This window comes from Sminthopsis crassicaudata, chromosome 3 (genome assembly GCF_048593235.1).
Source record: "Sminthopsis crassicaudata isolate SCR6 chromosome 3, ASM4859323v1, whole genome shotgun sequence".
In the NCBI taxonomy this organism is placed as follows: Eukaryota; Metazoa; Chordata; class Mammalia; order Dasyuromorphia; family Dasyuridae; genus Sminthopsis; species Sminthopsis crassicaudata.
The window spans coordinates 57,541,043-57,560,444 of NC_133619.1; the positions used below are offsets into that span (position 1 = coordinate 57,541,043).

The 19,402-nt window shown below is 36.7% G+C and overlaps 1 long non-coding RNA gene across 1 annotated transcript; it reads left to right on the top strand.

The window, feature by feature from the left end:
• The first annotated feature begins 6,393 nt into the window (after positions 1-6,393).
• Positions 6,394-8,363, top strand: LOC141560431 (uncharacterized). The gene is made up of 2 exons (XR_012487715.1): positions 6,394-7,085; positions 7,508-8,363. It is a non-coding gene; the product is annotated as an uncharacterized LOC141560431 (long non-coding RNA).
• Positions 8,364-19,402: the final 11,039 nt, after the last annotated feature.

Below are 19,402 nucleotides of genomic sequence, written 5' to 3' on the forward strand. Positions count from 1 at the left end.
GAAGGGGAAGGAAAGAAGAAAAGAATGAAGGAAGGAAGGAAGGAAGAAAAGAAGGAAAGAAGGAAGGAAGGAAAGAAGGAAAGAAGGAAAGAAGGAAGGAAGGAAGGAAGGAAGGAAGGAAGGAAGGAAGGAAGGAAGGAAGGAAGGAAGGAAGGAAGGAAGGAAGGAAGGAAGGAAGGAAAAAACTGTGTCTCCCAACTAGAACTGGGCAATTGGATCCATAATGGGGCAGCTACTTCTACTCACAGGTTATTGTTTTTCCTTTATTCTTGAAGAGGACCATGACATCAGGAAGAAGAGGTCACAATTTGCTAGTGAATTTGAGCAGGACAGCAACAAAAGAGTCGAGAATTAAACAGAAGTTTAACTTCGAAGTGAGGAAAATGGCTTGCAAGAAAGAACACATGTGATGAAGTCCTTCCCTTGAGGTGGGAATCCATTTGAATGTAACCAAATCTCAATACTTAAGACCAATGGCTGCACAATGAGCTGTATGTAGCCCTGACAGTAAGGGATACAGCAAATGTGACAAATTTGATTCATAGTAGGATATCTCAACCAGAACATGGATGAAGCAGGCGCTTGTCTGAGCTCAGAGAACATTTGTTGCTCATCAAAACAGCACAATAATTAAGTGATGTTTCCAGAGGGTGAACACGAAGGATTGTGGTTATGTCAAGCTCAGAGCACAGTTTGTTTGCTGGGTCATAGCGTAAAGCAGTCTGTCTCCTAATACCTTGATAGATTGAGTGTTAGCTACACAATTCAACTTTTTTCCTTTAAAAAGATGCAATTATAAATTGACATTTTTCTTGTAAAAGTCTTAACTTTTAGGAAAAAACTCAGCTATGTGGTCTAGTATCTTAAAGCAAGGTTGTTTTCAGAGTAGTAAAGAATATTTATGGAACAGTTATAAATTATTAGAAGCAGCATATTGCATGCAAACAGATCTTTCCTATGGAAATCAGACCCAGGTTTTCAGATTAATGTCTAGCCTTCTGTGCCATATTGAATTTCCAAATCTCTCTTTATTCAATGATACTAGTCACTAATTTATTTTCGGAGTGTTCTTTACTATGCATGATTTATTTATATTTTAGATACATGGATCTGATAGATTAAATTGTGATATGGTCAATATCAAAATTACATTAATTCTTGGATTAAAGTTTTACCAAATTACATAAAATGTCAATATTCCAGTGGAAGTTTAAAGAGCATTGTGCCTAAAAGTGATTGAAATTTTCATTTATTTAAATTTGATGAAGACAGTTTAAATCCTCAATAATGAAGGGCTTCAATGATCATGTTCTCCTGACCAAATATTAAATTAGGCAAATTTGTTTACCATCTCTTTTATGAAAATCCATAAATTTGCCTTTCCTAAATCCTATAGCATTTTTCTTATTATCCAGTTTTTCAAAGCCATAGTCCATCCTTTGGCAACAATTTTCAACAGGGATTTCAAAACCCTGGGAAGTATTATGTCTGAATGCATAAAGAGAGCTAGCTGATATTTTTTTCCACCTACTGAGTCAAATACCCTGACAAAACTAATTTTTGGTCTCTGAATTTACTAGTTAGTTTTATTCTATTGCATGATTTGCCAAAAATTGTACCAGCTATGGACAGCTAGGATAAGAGGATGGAATAAATGTAAATTCATTGAAGTGCATGAGTTGTTGATGAATTAATGGTATTGACATCTGTGAAGATGGGCCTGCTAATTTTTCTAATTAGGCATCTCACTAAATGATGGAAAGAACAGAAAAATGGAACTAGATACAATTTTGAAACAAGGAAACATATGCCTTTTGTTCAATGTAGATTAGGAATATCTATTATGGACCAGAACTCTGAAACAAGGATTCTTATAAGATGTTAGTCAGTGGAATTGATGAGACAAGAATGGTGCTTAATAGTTCTCAAATTCAGTATGATTTATTTAATCTTACAACAAATAATGGTTTCCTAGTGATATAATGATGGGTTTATACTCAGTGTAGAGCATATAAGCTGAGACAAACTTAAAAGGAGGCTAAGTTCATTCCATTGTCCACTTTTGTGGTAGCTGGAAGCTGAAGCACAAGCCCTTGGACTCAGATTCATTTCCATCTTCATCAACCTTGTGATGGCTGGCCTGTCCTCCTGCATTTTCTCCACTGAAACCAAGTCCCCTCTGAAGGCTAAGAGAAAGCAAGCTGAGCACCAGAGGCAATAAAGGATTTAGACTTTAACACCTGCCTATTCTCGTGGTGATTACTCAACTGAAAAGGAGGGCTGCCCCAAGGACCTCCAGAAAACCAAACTAAGAACATTATAAATATCAATATCAGAGGAATGATTCTCATAAATAAGAAAATGATAACAAACATCAGCAGAGTTGTTTTCTGAGACTGACTAAATCGAGCTCCTTACCTGGTGCTTTTAAAATAGGCAGGATGTGCAAGGCACAGTGAAGGCTGTCTATTACCAATGTGAAACCTAATAAGCAATGGTCTGGAAGCAAGATTTGAGGTTTAATCCCTACTTTACAGCCAATTAACTGTTCCAAGTGTTAACTTCACTCATTGAATTAAACAGCCAAATTAGATTTTATTTAGTAGATGAGATGAAGTAGATCCAAGTTTTTTTTTTTTCATTATAATTGTGATTTTGCCTAAATGGTGTCCAATTTGTAAAATTTTACAAGACTATTTTGAACCCTTTCCTATACTATTTGTTCAGAGCTGAGTGTACTTAATTTTTCTTCTTTTTCTTCATATTTGAAGAACTGAATTAAAATATACTAAACAAGGCATTTGTGTAAGTCATTCTAAAGTTCATTTTGATATTAAAAAAAATTATATGTGGCACCATCTTCAATAAGAATCAATTATCAAAGTAATGCTAAAAAAATTACCTATAATGTAATGCCAGAGAAACTGAGGCAAGGTAGAGATTAGAGAGTTTTTAATATTTTATTTGAATTTCTGAGAGGGAGAGATTGTCTGGGGGGGGGGGGCAGAGCAGAATCCACTTTGCTCCCAGGGCTGAATTGGACTTTTGTCTCAAAGAATTCAGCATTGATATGAGATTCCATGGATTTTTATAGGGCTCTAGTGATCAGGGGACTCAAAAGCAGGGGAGGAAGGTAGAGTGAGCACTGGTGAGTGGGAATTTCCAGAAATGGACCATAATTCCAGTTCTGACAGGTTGGGGGTTGAGGACCATAAATTCTTGATAAGTTAGGAGGACTTAGGAGCCAGGATGTCTGAAAAAGAAGATTTCCCCCTTATTTGAGATTAAACATTTCCAATTTATGACCCTAGAGTAGCCAATCCTAAATTATATCAGTCCTAATGGTTAGGAAGGGGAATTGAGGCAGAACAATTCAAGTAATTGAGGCAGAACAATAAAAGGAAACTGTGGCATAATAGTCCCCAGTTATATTTTAACACACTACTCCTAAAAAAAAGATATGGAAAATGTAATTGACTGAGAAAAGATTTACCTTTACCAATATAATTTTCCAAGTTTAATATAACCATTTACATTAGTTCCAATTTGTAAAACTATTTTCCTATGGTAGGCAGTGTTTTGTTTTATTTTAGAAACCAGTACACTACTTCCCTGCATACTGCATAATACCTCCTATTTATAGAGCACTTTAAAATTTGCAAAGCACTTTACATATATTATCTCTTTTATCCCTCTCTGTAACCTGGCGGGGAGGGGAGGGAAATAAGTGCTATTATTATCTGCATTAATTTCTGAAAAAAACAATATTATGCTTCACATTGTTTTCCAAATAATTTGGGGGCCAAAACCCTCTACAGTTCTCTATAAAGGAATTTTCGGACCCGAAAACCTAGATTGATAAAAGAGGTTTATTATGGGGATTGGAAGTAAGGTGAAAGTCTAGTTGAGGAAATAGATATGGGTAAAGAGAAGAGGTCACTGGAAACAGTATTCCAATGGGCAGAGACCCTTGAATCATCAAGTGTAAGGTTGGAATGTTTGGAACCTCTGCAAAGAGAGGGTTTTAGTTTGGCTCTTTTATAATAGAAGGTTTTGGCTACAAGCTGAAGGGAGCTCATTGGTGGAGTCCCAGATTGGCTCCTTGAGGGGTTTCAGCTAGGGCTAGAATTTGAATTGAATTCAATGGGTTTTGAGACTGAGCCAATCCCACCCAGATTACAAAGATGGAAACTGTTTGTCCTTCTGGGTGGGGTCCCCTCACTGAGTCAGAGTTGAAGGAGATTTTCTCCTTTAAGGATTTTCAGTATTGGGGTTCCCTCTTTATTCCCCCCTTAATCAGTCAAAGCTTAAATTCATTTAAAGGAAAAAGATTTGGGACAGTGTCCCTTATTGAGGCAGAGTTGATGGAGATTTTCTCCTTCAAGGATTTTCAGAGTTCTGGGGTCCCCTCTTCAATTTGATGACCTCATCAGAACCAATGACATCAGGAAGCTGATGCCTTGACTTGAAAGTGAATTGACTTTAAGAGAAGCAGGAGTATGCAAAGCCACCAACCTCTTTCCTCCAGAGCCATCCCCAATGACAAGACATAGATCAGGATATCTGAAGATATCAGGCTGAATTGTTTGAAGTGGAATTCATTCAGATTAGTAATTCTTTCAAAAGTGGCTCAGGAAAAGAAAGATTTTGAAAAATCTCTCTCTCTCTCTCTCTCTCTCTCTCTCTCTCTCTCTCTCTCTCTCTCTCTCTCTCTCTTTATTTCTCTGTTTCTGGCTGATGGCAGCAGTCTTTTGGGGAAAAGGGAGAGAAGGGAAGAAATAAAAGCATAGATTGAAAGGGATTTGAGAGTTTGGAAACTTAAAAAAAACTATAGAAGAGCAGTGTGCTAACATTTAAAGAAAAGAAGTTTGAATGGAATATCTAGGCATTCTCTGTGAAGGCAGAGAAATACACTAAATGGGCTTGAAAGTTTAGAGAAGCTCCATTTGGATTTTGGGAGGGAAAAATGTTCAAGGTGAAACAAACTTCTCTCAGGGAGTGGGGGTTCTGGAAAAAAGTTTTGCTGATTTAAAAGCTTTGGTAAGTTTTAAGAACAATGATTAAGAAATTTGGGAATTGGTTATTTGAATATTTGCTTGTGATTCTAAACTTTTTAACCTGATGTGCTAATTTGTAAGTAAAAGAAAAAAAAAAAAAAAACTGGGCTGAAGAGTTTTCAGAGCCTGGTAAAGGGCAATAAAACCTTATCTGATTGAAACTCAGGCAAGAGAAAACATTTGATTAGGAATATTGGGATGATTCCGAAATTATGGGAAATATAATTTTGCTATTGCCTTTGCATGCTAGATTTGTTTATTCTGAGTATAAGATCTTGGAATTTGCTTGAATATTGATACCTTTATTATTAAAGAGAAAGGGAAAGAGCAATAAAATTCAAGCTCTTCCTGGACAGATAAGAGAAATGCTAATTGTGGACAGACAAACACTCAGGCATAAAAAAAAGGAAGTTTGGTTTGATTCAGTTTATTTGTTAACATTGTAAGTTATGTTTTATGGAGTTATCTAGCAATTCACTATATTGTGAATCTTAAAAGTTTTGAAGAGAACTGAAAAGAAGAATGCAGGTGATTTATGAAGAATTGGTTTGTAAGAACAATTAAAGGTTTGCATGATTTTAGGAAGTAAGAGAAAGGTTTTTAGCAGCAGGAAGAAGAGGTGGGGGAGAGGGAAACCGATAGAGGATCCTTTGTCTTCAAAGATAAAGATTCAACTCAACACCCCCCACCCCACCCCCACTGCTTCCTGCTACTTTAGTAGTGGAGCATCTAGTTAGGAAAGTTGTTGGGGATTGTTTAAATGAGAGAAGGAGAAAGTTGGGAAACTGGTTGTTGTTGTTTTTATATGTGACAACAATTTTTTTTTTTAACATTTATTGTTTTTTTCTTTAAAGTTCTGGGTTCAAAAATCTATCCATTCCTCTTCTCCTCTCCTCCACAGAAGGTAAGCAATCTGATACAGGCTATACGTGTGCAATCATTTAAAAACATGAGAGAAAGGGAAAGACCATGGAAAATGGAGAAGCAATCTAGGTGATAAATTCTAATCTTTTCTCATTTATAGATGCATTTGCTGTAGAGCAAAGGGAAAATGGCCAGATTTGAACATAAAAAGCCCTCTTTCAAAACCTTGCTTTGTGATCGCTTTAGCTTTGTCAGTCTCAGTCTCCACATCTGTAAAATGAGAATAAAACTTGAACCGCCCACCTCTTGGGATTGTTATCCCTACTCTGCCAGGTACTACTACCCAGCATTATTTTTGCCTCCTTTGAAATCCCAGAATTGATGGGGACTCGTGGTAACCAGTGCAATGGGTGAGCTCATGCTAATTATCCGCATTGACACCCAAGCTTCGAAGCTCGGCAGGTCAGTGGAGTGGACGGCTCAGGTGCCTGAGCAGCCAGCCTACCGCTCCTTCTAGGCGGTAGAGAAAGGGAGGTGATCTTGACCCAAAAAGAGGATGGGGTGGGGAGCCAGGAAGGGATCAGCATCCAATGGCTGCCCGGCCCTCCCGGGCTCTGGCAGGTGAGTGGGCCGCTGTCCAGTCGCTGGCCGAGGTGTGGGCGGAGCTGTTCGGCAGGGGGAGGAGCTTCGGGAGCGGTGGGTGGGACCGGAGCAGAGCCCGGGGGCCAGACTGGGAGCGGCTGGCGCGGGGTGAGTGGTCCGAGGTCCCGGGCGCCGCTACCTGCGCGCTGCCTGTCCTGTGCCCTTTGGGGAGTAAGCTGTGTGCGTGAGCGTGAGTACAACGGGCAGGGGCTTGTTTTCCTGACCCCAGGCGGAGAGCTGACCCCCGCAAGCCCCCAAACTGCCAAGCCCCGGCGCGTACGAAGCCTTGGGTCCCTTCGGAGCTCTGCGCAAGGCGAAGCCCGCCGCGGAGAAATTCGGGCTTCGGTCCCGGCTCTGCGCCGGCCCAGCATGATCTTTCTGAAGCGCCACTAAGTGCAGCCGAGGGAGAAGCTGCGTGTCCGAGGTGCGTGGCCAGCAGTTGGAGGGGCTTTGCCTCCGCCCTAGGGAGGGCTCCTTGCCTTGCCTTCCCAAACGGACGTGGGGACGCGCCCTTCTTTGCAGGTAGAGCTCGCTGGGGCTGCCTCTGGGCGTCTGTCTCCTCTCTTCTCTCGGCTCCTGCTCCCAATAGGCTCTTCTATTTCCCTCACACCCCAGTCTGCAAAGGTCCTTAGATGTCATCTGCTCCTAACTCCTTTACTGACGAACTGAAGTCCCCAGAGTCGAGGGGCCTGTGCAGGTCACTCAGGTGGCTGGGCGGGGCATTTCAACCCAGGGCCTCTGACTCTCCGGCAAGTCTAAAGCCCACGGCGCCTCTTGGTTGTTCTGGAAATGAAATTCAAATTCAGGTCTTTCTCACTCCAAGTTCAATACTTTATCCATCATACTACCTATCACCAATATAGAGTTGTATCATCATTTTTATTGGCATATTCTGACTTTAAACAGCGAATATTTTTCTAATTTTTGGTCTCCCTTTATTTCAGGAAAGACTATTTTGGCCTTCAAAACTCTTCATAATCAACCAATCAACATTTATTTGGTGATTACTGTATGCTAAGTTCTGTGCTAAGTGCTGTGGATACAAAAAGGCAAACGGAGTTTCTTCACTCAACGAGGTTTTTTAATCTGATGCGGGGGGAGGGGGAGAATAAAGCAAATGATTATCTATAAATAAGTTTATCAGGATAAATAAAAAATAAATAACAGAGGTGAGGCACTAGAATTAAGTAGGGTTGGGAAGTAAGAGGGATTTTATTTGGGAACTCTCCTACCTTTCCAGTGTTCTTATATTCTCGACCATATTCTCTTTGAATCAAGGACCCAGGTTTTTTATATAATCCTTAAACAAAAAATTTCTCTTCCTTTCAAGCATTTTCTCTGCTTTCCCCCAATCCTGGAATGACCTCCCTCTTCAACTCTGACTCCTGGCTTCCCTGGTTTCATGAAATGCACTGCATATTTCCATTGGGCTGGAACCAGTGATAATATTTTACATAATTATAACAGCAAATAGTGCAAATTCTGACACGTGTGACAGTTTCATGAGATTAATAATTCACACTAATGAGGATCTAGCTATATGTAAGATTCTGTGAAATCCTGCCCAATCTAACCTTGAAATTTATCAATAACCACACCTATACTTCAAGTAAGCTGGCATGCTTACTTGTATAGAGAGTATATATACAGTATAGAGAGTATAGTGGTAAGTTAACTTGTCTGATAAAAACTTAGGATAATAGAAAGAGATTATCATTCACTGATGTTAAGAGTTTAAAATGAAAACCAGTCTTGTCTTGATCATAATTGTTTTTTATTAAAGATTTTTATTTTTCAAAACATATGCTTGGACAATTCTTTAACATTAGCCCTTACAAAATCTTGTGTTTCAATTTTCTCTCCTTTCCCCCCATGTCCTCCCCTAAATGGCAAGTAGACAATATATGTTAAATATGGTAAAAACATATGTTAAATCATATATATATATATATATATTTATACAATTATTGTGCTGCACAAGAAAAATAAACCAATAGAAGAAAAAGAAGAAGAAAATGCTATGTTGTGAACCACGTTCGGTTCCCTGAGGCCTTTCTCTGGGTGGATGTTGGCTCTCTTCATGACTGAACAATTGGAACTGGTTTGAATTGTTAAAGAGAGCCACACCCATCAGAATAGATCATCAGATAGTCTTGTTGTTGCCGAGTATAATATAGTCCTGGTTCTGCTCATTTCACTTAGCATCAATTCATGTAAGTCTCTCCAGGCCTTTCTGAAATCATCCTGATAGTTGTTTCTTACAGAACAACAATATTCCATAACATTCATATACCATAATTTATTTAGCCATTCTCCAATTGATGGATATCTATTCAGTTTCCAGTTTCTTGTCTAGTACTACAAAAAGGGCTGCCACAAATATTTTGGCACATACAGGTCCCTTTCCTTCCTTTAAGATCTCTTTGACATATAAGTCCAGTAGAAACACTGTTGTGCCAAAGGGTATGCACCTTTGATCATAATTGTAGACTAGTTCAGTGATATAGTAGATAAGCATACTATACAGATTCTGTGTTGTCCTATGCTTAATAGTAGAGATCTTTTATCAACAATGAAGCATATTTATATATTTAGCACCATGTGAAATGCTTTATAATTATTATCTTTTGAACCTCATAACAATCCTAGAATATAGGTGCTATCAACCCTATTTTATAGATGAATAAGCTGAGGCAAATAGGGTAGCTGTCTTAAGATTAGATAGATAGATAGATAGATAGATAGATAGATAGATAGATAGATAGATAGATACAGACACATACATATGAAAGAAACAAAGAAAGGGAGAGAGGAAAGGAAGAAACAAGGAATATAAAGATATATAAAGACAGATAGATATAAATATAGATAAAGTTCCCTTTCAGGGGTTCTGTGGGAGAGGGGAGAAGAAAAGAATGGTAGAATATTAGTTATACTTCCAAACTAATATAGGGATATTTTTGGACATTCTATATAATCAACTCCTAACACATTTTTAGGGTGGATCCAGGTAAATTTTCATTCAATTAGTTTGTTTACATGGAAAATATTTAATCCATGCTGGGGGAAATGGGTTTAATAAAACACTATCATCACAATTAAAATTACTACCACTCTAGTTCTGCGGTATTGGCTTTGGCAAAATTTCTAGCAAAGTGGAATTTCAAAAATCAAGAAATATACTATCACCACCTTGTGACCAAAAGTGGTAACCCTTGGTTTTTATCAAAACTTTTTTATGATCATATCACCAACATGCCTGTATGTAGTAAACGCTTAAGAAATTCTTATTGACTTGATTTGTGATTAATTATTATTTTTGTGAAATATTAAATAAATTAGATGTTCTGAGATTTGACATTTTTAAATTAATTTTCTTATGCTATTTTTTAAAAAAAGTATTTATGGACTTTTAGAATAATATTATCTAGTACTTCCATGATACTTTCTTTAAATTTTGGGAAGTATTTTATAAAGCAGTTTGCATTTTATATATCTCATTCAGTCTATGTGGTCTTAAAGAGGAAAAAAAAGTCCAACAACCTAGAAGAAAAATCAATTATTTTCAATATTTATGTATTTTTTTAAAGACTTTCAAACTGCTTTTTGTACATTATCTCCTTTGGATGTTACAAAAAGATCTTACTACAGTTATCCCTGTTTTACAAATAAGGAAATTGAAGCTTTGAAATGTTCCATGATTGGTCTGCAGTTGCCCAGTGAGTAAGTTGCAGAGATTTGACTCTCAAATTAGTATCTCTAGTGAGGAGCTAGCCTCCTACTATAAATTTTGGGACAGCCTGACTCCAAAGAAGAAATTGGGTTTTTCTCATCTTGATGCCTCATTATCCCCCTACTCTGGAGTAGAACTTTGAGGATGATCTCTCAGCCAAACCTTACAAATAGCTTGTCTAAGTCCTTGCCAAAAAACAATCAACAGAGTCTCATCTTGTTAGTGTTAAAAATATATATATCAACTATTTATTTTTTTCACAGAGGAAACACTTAAAACATGAGGCTTACACACACATTAGTAAGTGCTTTTAAAAAAAACAAGAAAATAGTAATCCATCTCACACATTATAATTTCCGTAAAAGGCAGAAGCTCTTTAGGATATTTCGCTTTCACCTTAGTCCTGCATTGTCCTAACAATTCACAAGATACAGATCTCTAGGTTAACCAGGCATATCCCCTACTCCTGTCAGTTTCAGAATGATCTTTACTAGTGGACATTTCCTCCAGATCAGGGAATAGTTTAAGGAATTACCTACTAGTGGGCAGCTTATCCTGATTTAGGAATCTAGGAACTCTTGAGTTCATGAGATAATTACCGTGACTGGAAATGTCCATTTCTCAGATTCATTGGTTGCTAGTTGATCACTTATGGTCAGGTAAGAAACTACAAGCAGAAGAGATAACTGGGACTTTCGTTCCAGTCAAGGGATTACCAAAGTAATCACATATTTATATTGTATTGGGCTCAAGTTGAGAGCTGCAATTGGCTATTGGTGGAAATGGAATAGAGAAAGACCCTACGCCTTCCTCCTACTGCCAGCATATACACACATATACACACAAATAGTAGGGAGATTTGACAGTCTCAAAGTGATTTACTCAAGAGTATAGAGCCTTTTTTATTTAATCTTTTTATAGTCTAATGATCTGATAACTCCTCCTGATTTTATGGTCAATTAACCTTGACACAATATCCATCCACAAGGACTAAGATACCATTCAAGAGTCACTATGTTGCATATGTCCTTTAGCAAGAGATCAGAACATTTGTCCTATAGAAAAAGTCAATTAACATATATATCCAACTCCAGAGCATACTCATGTTACTCTGATAAGGAGAAAGTAAAAGAGTATCTAATATCCCTTGAGAAATTCAAATTATCTGACCCATAGAAACTACATCCAGAGTATAAAAAGTTCTAGAGAGATTGATTGCTTAACTACATTCAATGATGTTGAATCAAAGAGGATAGCAGAAGGAAGGAAAAGTGTTTATTTTTTATTTCTTTAAGAAGGGGAATAAAACTGGCTAATATGATGGGTTGATTCTAAAAAAAAAAAAAAAAAAAAAAAAAAAAAGGTAGGGAAAGGTTAAAAAGGAGGAATTATCTCATATAAATGAGGCCTTGGAGGAAGAATTGATATAGAAGAAGGTGGGAGTGGAGGGCTGGCAATATTGGAACTTTACTGGAAATTGATTACAAAGGGAACATCATGTTTTAAAATTAAGATTTAGAGGTATGGAGGAGAGAGAATAAGGAATAGGAGAATAACAGGAAATTATAAGGAAAGAATTCTTCAAAAGGGTGTTGAAGAGGGAGGTAATGATTAGGGAAAAAAAAACTTGTTTATCCTGTTCTTGAAAAGAACTATGACATCATGGAGGTGATGTGATGGCATGAAAATGAATTAGATTTAAGTGAGTGAGGGCTGTGCAAGGTCACCGACCTCACTTTCCCCTCCGGAGTCATCCAGTAGCAAGATATAGATCAAGATGACTGGAGATGGCCCTAGATGAAATGGGAGATCTTGGTCTTTTTAAGGTAAGGTATTCAACAGATCTCATTCGGCAGAGACTGTACCCATTTAGTGATTAAAAGTAGGTAGCAACTGATGTATGAGAAAAGATAGGTTAAAAGGAGAGACTGAGAAGGACAATAGTGAGGAAAAATAGGATGAAAGGAAATTCATTCATAGTAATTAGCAAATAGCAAATGTGAATGGGATGAACTCAATTATAAAATGGAAATGGATAGCAAAATGGATTAAAATTCAGAATCTGACAATATATTATTTACAAAAATCCTTTTAAAAATGAGAGGTATACTCATAATTAAAATAAAGGACTGAAGTAGAAATTATTATGATTTAACTAATAAAAATAAAACAGATATAGCAATCATGATCTCAAAGTTAAAAGTACAATAGATTTAATTAAATGAGATAAGCACAATGACAACTTGCTGATAAAAGTTATCATAGACAATAAAAGAATATCAATATTAAATCTATATGGGCCAAAAAAATAGAACATTAATATTTTAAAAAGTTAAATGAATTAAAGATAAAAATAGTAGTAAACTACAATAGCAGGGGATTTTAATTCTCCCCTCTCAGAACTAAATAAATCTTAAAAAGCCTAAAAAATAAAAAAATAAAAAGAAAGTCAAAGGAGTGAATAAATTTTTAGATAAGCAAGATAGGAAAGATATCTGAAGAGAATGGAATGGGGAACAAAAAGTAATTCTCCTTTTTCTCAGTGATTCATGATACTTTTACAAAGAATGACCATATTAGAGCATAAAAATTTTATAATTAAAAGAAAAAAGTAGAAATATTAGATCACAATGCAATAAAAATTATATTTAATAAGTGACCAAAGAAATATAGATTAAAAACTAATTGGACTAGGCAGCTAAGTGGCATAGTGGATAGAGCACCAGTGCTGTAGTCAGGAGAACTGAATTCAAATCTGACCTCAAACACTGTGTGACCCTGGGCAAATCACTTAACCCCAATTGCCTCAGCAAAACCCAAAACTGAAAACCAAAAAAATCAACTAACTGGATACTAAACAACTTAATCTTAAAATATGAATTAGTTGGTTGTTTTCCTTTGTTCTTGAAGAAGACCAAAATGACATTACTGTTGGAGTCGAGCTGTAGTGTGGCCAACTGTGGCTAATCAGATCAGTACAAACTCAGCGTGGTCGGTCACAGGAAGGACTCAAATAATCCCCAAGAACATTTCTGGTAGCATCTCTAATTTTACACATCTCACTTTTCTTTTGGGCTAATTCAGTTCTGCTTTACTTATAGAGCACAGCACCTTCTCTGATGAGGGCACACCATGCTGGGTGATCCTATGCCAGTGTCTTCCATGTCATACAATTGATTCTAAAGTTCTTAAAAGATATCTTGAGAGTGTTTTTAAAAAGAATGAGTGGGTTAAAAAGAGAATTCATAGAAACAATAATTTAATTAAAGAAATTATGATAATGAGACAATATATCGCAACTTATGGGATACAGCCAAAGCAATAATCAGGAAAATCTGTATCTCTAAATGCTTACCTAAATAAAGTAGAGAAAGAGCAGGTCAATGAATTAGGAATGTGATTTAAAAAAACTAGAAAAATCCAGTTAAACACTAAGTTGGAAATACTAAAAATTAAGAGTGAGATTAATAAAATTAAGTATAATAAGAAAACCATTAAATTAATAAGTAAAAGTAGGAGTTGGTTTTATGAAAAGCTCCATAAAACAGATGAACAATGATGGGTTACTATAATTTAAAAAAAAAGAAAAAGAAAGAGAAGAAAACAAATTATTAGTATTAAAAGTGAAAAGAGTGAATATACCACTAACAAAAATGACATCAAACTAATTATAAAGAGTGATTTTGCTCAATTTTATGCCAAAACATTTAATGATTTAAGTGGAATGAAAGAATATTTATAAAATATAAAATGCCAATATTAGCAGCAGAAGAAATAGAATACCTACATAGATCTATTATAGAGAAAGAAATTGAACAGGTTATAAATGAACTTTCTAAGCTCATCAGCAACAGGACCAGTCTGATTTATAAATGAAGTCTATCAAACATTTAGAGACCAGCTAATTCCAATATTAAATAAATTACTTGGAATGATAGACAAAGAAGAGGATCTACCAAACTCTTTTTATGGAACAAATATGATATTGGTACTTAAAACAGGAAGAAAATTACAGATTAACTACATTAAAGAATATGAAAGCAAAGATCCTAAGCATAATACTAGTTTAAAAATTAAAAGAATAGCATAGGATCAAATGACATAAAGTAGTAAGCATTTCATAGAGACTCATTCCATCCATCTATTCTCATTGGTGATTGTCATAGTCAGGAATAGGAAAAAAAAGCCAAGAAGTATCTCAAAGGAAATTCAGGGGTTATACATGACACATATATGCAAGTTATTTCACAACATTGGATTGCTCTGTTTTCTTCTCACCCCCTTTCCCCTTCATCAAATGTACAAAACCTTGGAGAAAATCCTCTATTATCCTCAATAGTTCTCCATAATCCCCAGCAATGAGAATGCTTGGATAGGTTGTATTTCCCCTAGATTAAGGGAATGCCTGTTTTGATGAAATTACAAGTTCTTTTATGTGTTGAAGTAATCTTAATGAGAATTGAAAGACTAGCTTTTAGGAGCCATAAAAGTAAATGACATCTAGTCAGGTCTTGGTATTGGAAATGTATTTCCATCCAAAGCTGTTTCGGTAGCTACTTGCCATGAAAACAGTGCCTAGAGAGCATACTTGCATCTACTTCTAACATTTAGCATCGCCTCACCCCATGTTTACAAGCTTTCTTCAAATGGAGCTTTGGGGGCTTGAAAATGATACCCCCCTAAAAAATCCTTGCACCCATTTAAAAAGCCTCCATTCCTACTGGGGAAGGGAGAAATAGTCATATTGACCATACCTTTCCAAGACCCTGGTTGGATTGCTGTCTTACTCCCAGAGCACTTACTTATTAACTTTTTTGACCAGCCTAGCACCTTTTGTGAGCGTTTTATTTCTTAGACTCTCTATAAATGCATTGTTAGTTAACATGAGATCTTGTGATGGTCAACATCATTGTGTGTGTATGTGTGTGGTGTGATTTTTTTTTTTTTCTGAGGCAATTGGGGTTAAGTGACTTGTCCAGGGTCACACAGCCAGGAAGTGTTAAGTATCTGCGACCAGATTTGAGCTCAGGTCCTCCTGACTTCAGGGCTGGTGCTCTATCCACTGTGCCACCTAGATGCCCCAATGTGATTTTTAAAAATTCCTTCCTAGTACATACAAAGGCTAAAAGCCCATTGGTGGCCAGGCTTTATTTGTCACAAGAATCTAACTCTCTACCCTGCCCTGATAAGGACCTTTAATATATGCTTGTAGTTGTTTACAAAGATAACTTGGTTGTGGGATCACTAGTTCATTATAGCCTTACCATGGCACCAAAAAGGAAAAATCACTACCTGCTAGAGGGACCTTATAATTCAGAGAACTGAGAGATGGAAAAGCTGTGCAAGACAATCTTGTCCCCTCCACATACTCCATAATCCCTCCTAATCAATCGTATTCTTGCTACTGAACTTCTTATTACCCTATCTTTGAACCTTTGCACAAAAAGCTGTCCCTTTTCCTTGGAATGTCTTCCTTCCTTATCTCTGTCTCTGAGAATCCCTGGCTTTCTTCAAGACTCAGGTCACATACCACATTCTTGAGGATGCCTCTCCTGGTGCTTCCAGCTACTAGTGCCTTTCCTCTAAGGTTATCTCCCACTTAATCTATATGTGTCTCATAGATTCTATTTATGTATATATATATATATATTTTTTTTTTACTTTATAAGAATGTAAAATTTTTGAGGGAAGAGATGATTTTTCTTTTTGGGGTTGGGTTTTTATTTTTCCAATTACTGGCAGTTGACATAATGCCTGACATATATAGTAAGTGCCTAAAAATGATTGTTGATTGGTTGATTGTGCCCAGAGCTCCCACATTGTGGGATCACTGAAAGCCAATCAACTTCACTTTTCTAGATTAGTATCAGTTTCCATGTGAGATTTGGAGTTAGGAGATGAAATGTCTTGTTCATTTATTAAGAGCCTTCTACAATATGTGCCAGGTAGCATGCTAGGGGCTAAGCATTCCTTTGAAATCTATGATTTCTTTGGTATAAGGAACTCTCAGTGAAGAAACTCCCAGATCTGCCTGTGCGCTCTAACTCCCAGTCTTGAATCATTTAGAGATCATCTAAAATCATGGACTTTTTAGCGTCATGACTCTTTTGGCTGTCTGGTAAAACCTACAGAGAGCCCTTCACAGAATAATATATTTAAGTGCATAGTTTTACAAGGAAAAGAAATTTTATTGAAATTCAGTTATAAATTTATTTGTTGAAAAAAAAAACCAAACAAACCAGGTTTAAAGACTCCAGATAAAGCTGTAATTTTAGTCCAGTCCTTTCAGGGTCTGGACAACCTCAGATCCAGAAAAGAGAAATGATTTAAATTATCAGAGATCTAATCTGGAAGGAAATACAGAAACCATTTAGCCCTCACCTCCCCTTTTTATAATTAAATAAACTGAGGGCCAGGTTGGGTTCAGTAGTAGAGCAGTACAGTAATACAGGAGATATCTGATGGACCTAGCCTGCATTCTTTTTGCATCTCCTCTAAATAGTTGGCAAATGGGAGAACAGGAATGAGACCTCCAAGACAATATTCATCTTTTACTGCTCCAGGGCTGACTATTGGTAATTAAGGGTTGCAGCTATGGGGTAAATTGGCAGGTGGCAAAAGCAATCTTGCAAACATGGGGGGAATAACCTACAATTAGGGCTTATATATCTATGGCAGTCTAAGATTTACAAAGTATTTTAGGGACATGGTCTCATTTGATCTTCATAGCAAACCTGTGGTCTTTCAATTCTTATCTCTCAGCCTCAAGTCCCTGCCACTTCAGTCAAACCCACATTCAATTATCAATTGGATCTTCTTAAGTACAGGTGTGCCCATATCACTATCAGCATCCATTCTTCCATTTCTACTGTACCCAGTGTCTCTAGGATTAAATTTAAGTCTCCCTGGCTTTTAAAACCCATTATAACTATGCCTAAAGAGTTATCAAACTGTGCATACCCTTTGACCCAGCAGTATTTCTCCTGGGCCTGTATCCCAAAAAGATCCTAAAGGAAGGAAAGGGACCCACATGTGCAAAAATATTTGTAACAGCCCTTTTTGTAGTGGCAAGAAACTGGAAACTGAGTGACTGCTCATCAGTTGGAGAATGTGTGAATAAGTTGTGGTATATGAATGTTATGGAATATTATTGTTCTATAAGAAATGATCAGCAGAATGATTTCAGAAAGGCCTGGAGAGACTGACATGAATTGATGCTGAATGAAGTGAGCAGAACCAGGAGAAACTGTACATGGCAACAAAAAGTTTATATGTGATAAATTCTGATGGGTGTGGTTCTTTTCAACAATGAGATGATCTAGGCCAGTTCCCATGATCTTGTGATAAGAGCCATCTGTACCCAGAGTGAAGATTGTAGGAACTGAGTATGGATTACAATATGGATTACAACATAGTATTTTCACTCTTTTTGTTGTTGTTTGCTTGCATTTGATTTTCTTTCTTATTTTTTACTTTTTGATTTGATTTTTCTTGTGCAGCAAGATAATTGTATAAATATATATATGCATATATTGAATTTAATATATTTTTACAATATTTAACATAGATTACTTGCCATCTAGGGGAGGGGGAGAGGGAATGGGGGGAAATTGGAACATAGGTATTGCAAGAGTTAATGTTGAAAAATTATCCATGTATATGTTTTGAAAATTAAAACAATTTAAAAAAAAACCTATCATAACCTGCCTTTCCAAATCTACTTGCACCTTTCTTTCATCTGTTCAATGATCAATGACTCTTGTCTCATTACTGTTCCAGTATATGTATATGTATAAATATAATTGTTATATGTAACAAAAATAAAGTGTATAATTACTTACATATATATATGTGTGTGTGTATATAAAATCTATCATGTTGGTAAATAGTTTGGATGTTATCTCTTCCATTAGACTATGAGCCTCTTGAGACTAAGAGCTACTTTCTAATTTCTAATTTGTGCTAAGCACAATGCCTGGCCCTCAGTAAGTACTTAATAAAGCTTATTATTGTTGTTTTTAAGATCCTTAAAATTTAAGATGACTTATCTAGTTATGTACCTAAAAAGCAGTAGAGCTACATCTGAAATCCCTGGGGTAAAATTAATCTTTCACTCCATCAGTCTTAACCATTATTAGATTGCTTATGAAGGTTGGGGATAAGTATTGGAAGGCAGATCTACCAATGGAGAAAGTAAGCTAGGATAATGGCCCATATTTAGAGAAGCATCATAATGTATAAAAGGCTGGACTCTGCATCAGGAAGGCTTTGTTTTAATGTTTCATCAGACTACCTGTGAGATTAAGCCTCAGTTTTCTCAGCTGTGGAACGGGAATGGTAGCAGCACCTATATCATATAAGGAAGGCTCATGTAAGGATCAAAGGAACTATTGTGAGCAGGATTTTTGGGGGAAAATGGGGGTGGGGAAGAACTACCTCTGGTTTCAAGCTCTGTCTCTGATACTGCTCTAACTGGAAGCCTTGGGCAAGAGACTTTACTCCTTGAAGTTTCACTTTCATTGGTTTTTAAAAATTGGGAATGGGAAGAGAGGATTACACCTCTGAGATTCTCTCTAACTCTCCATCTAAAACCTAAGTGAAATACTAAAAATATCACTATACAAATATCAGCTGGTTTTTTCCACCCATAATTTCATTTGATCTTCTTAATATAGGTTTGCCCATTTTTCAGATGAAGAAACTTCTTTTTACAAATGAGGGAACTAAGACTTGTAGAATTTAGGTGACTTGCCCACTTTCCCCCAACTAGTAATACATAGCAATGGGAAGTGGAGAGTCCTCACTGAGACCCCCTCTTTGGTCTCCAGGTCTGGAACTCTTTCTTCTATCCCATTCTTTCCTAAACTTGAAGAGTGTGAAATTTCCTATTTTGCTGCAGCAGTATCTGTACTTGGGTGGACCCTTTCTACCTCCCTTAACTCCAGGGAACTGAGTCCTAGAAAACTTAGATACTCCAACTCTTTCACACATTGCCCCGGGGGAGGCCTCCCAGCCTGTTTCTATCCAGCCAGTCAAAGGTCATATGAATTGGGAGAAATATGAGAAGGGAAGGACATAAATAGGTCTAGGTACTCTGGCATGTCCC